The following is a 2112-nucleotide window of genomic DNA, read 5'->3' as shown; positions in this document are numbered from 1 at the left end:
TTAATCTTGGGGTTCAAGCTCCATGTTGGTGTAGAGATTATTTAAAAAATAAAATCTTTAAATTTTTTTTTAATGTTTACTCATTTAAAAAAAAATTTTTTTTTTTTTAAAGCTCTCAGCACAGAGCCCAACACGGGGCTCGAACTCATGAACCAGATCATGAACAGGATCATGACCTGAGCCAAAGTTGGATGCCTAACTGACTGAGCCACACAGGTGCCCCATAATGTTTATTCATTTTTTAGAGCATTCAAGAGCAGGTGAGGGCAGAGAGAGAGGGAGACAGAGACTCCAAAGCCAGCTCCGCGCTGTCAGCACAAAGCCCAATGTGGGGCTTGAACCCGTAAATCACAAGATCAACCTGAGCTGAAGTCAGATGCTCAACCAACTCCACTCAGGTGCCCCCAAAAATAAAATCTCTAAATTTCCTGTCCAGTAATGCCAACATCTCTGCTGTAGCCAAGCGTGGTTCTAATGCCTACTTTTTCTCTTCAGACGGTGCCTTTCCTTTAGCATGCAATTTTTTTGTTGTTGTTAAATGTCAGGCATATATTGGGTAATAGAACTGAAATAGACAACATTTTAATGAGAGGTTTTTATGTTTTTCTGGCTTGGAGTGAGGCTCAGAGGCTGAAATTTCCTCTCCTGTACTTGTTTATGTTTCCCCTGTTGTCCTTGGGTTTCCCTAGAGACTCCTTCTTCAAAAGAACCAGTCTTTAAAAAAAGGAAAGGAAAGGAAAGGAAAGGAAAAAGAAAAGAAAAGAAAAGGAAAAGGAAAAGGAAAAGGAAAGAAAAAGAACCAGCCTTGCAGTGGTGCTCATTTGGGCCACACATATATGGAAATTAGAATGATACAGAGAAAATGAGTATGGCCCCTGCACAAGGATGACACACCAATTCATGATGAATCAGCCTTGCAGCTTTTTCAGCTGTAATCCTCTAGTATGCAGGAGCCCTGTTAATGGTGCAGGAAGGCATGGAGGGAGGGGAAGTGTCCCAGGATCGTATGATTAGGTTTGTCTCCTAGTGGGCCTGTGGCCTGGCCCATGATCCTTGCAAGTGCTGCTTCTCTGGGATTTTTGCCCCGTTAGGGTAAGACAAAGGCTACAAGGGGCTGGGGTTAGGTTTATCCATTCCCCCCTGTTGGATGAAGCTCTGAGGAAGTTGTTTTCCTTGCTGGCTGGACTTTTTTTGATGGACAATGAACAATCTGGGCATATTTCAGATGGTTATATTTCCCCTTCCCCTTGTGTGATACACAAAAGAATTTTGCTCTGATCTTCATTCACTGTGAGAACCTGGTAGGGCTCCTTGGAGGTAAAATCCATAAAAATGCCCCCCCCCCCCACATTAGAATGGTTCTCTTAAGGGTGAGATTTTAATTCTCAAGCTCACCCACACTCAGCCTCCAGCATTTCATTGATATTACCATTTAAGGGGTCACGGAGGTGTTCCTACCAGTTCCTGGTTCCAGTGGCTTCTGCTACTGATAAGTTGTGATACTCTGTCTTTAATGTCTCTACAGTTTTTGGGATGGGGTGTTGTCCCATGACCTCAATTCACTGATGGATCTAAGAAAAGTCCTTAGGGGCACTTGGGTGGCTTAGTCGGTTAAGCATCTGACTTCAGCTCAGGTCATGATATCACAGTTTGTGAGTTCAAGCCCCCCATCAGGTTCTCTGTTGTCAGTTCAGAGCCTGCTTCAGATCCTCTGTCTTCCTTTTCCTGTTCCTCCCCGGCTCGTGTTCTCTCTCTCTTTCAAAAACAAAAACAAACAAACAAACAAAATATATATATATATTTTTATTATATATATATTTATTATTTATATATTATTTATATATTATATATAATTATATTATATTATATATTATATATATTTATATATATTATATATATATAAATTATATAAAAATATAAATATATTTATATATATAATTATATGTATAATTATATTATATTATATTATATTATATTATATATTATAAATATATTATTTATATTATATATATATTATATATATATTTTTTTTCAGTTCTTTCAGCTTTTTTCTTGTTTTGAGGACAGGAGTGATGATTGCAAGTTCTCTACATGTTGAAGCTAAACTTGAAG

General features: G+C 38.2%; 1 pseudogene; it reads left to right on the top strand.

Moving 5' to 3' along the window:
- The first annotated feature begins 813 nt into the window (after positions 1 to 813).
- Positions 814 to 926, top strand: LOC122204352 (annotated as a pseudogene).
- Positions 927 to 2112: the final 1186 nt, after the last annotated feature.

This window comes from Panthera leo, chromosome D3, assembly GCF_018350215.1.
Source record: "Panthera leo isolate Ple1 chromosome D3, P.leo_Ple1_pat1.1, whole genome shotgun sequence".
Classification (NCBI taxonomy): domain Eukaryota; kingdom Metazoa; phylum Chordata; class Mammalia; order Carnivora; family Felidae; genus Panthera; species Panthera leo.
The sequence above is the reverse complement of the archived record's forward strand: the minus strand, read 5'-3'. Positions and strand labels throughout refer to the sequence as shown.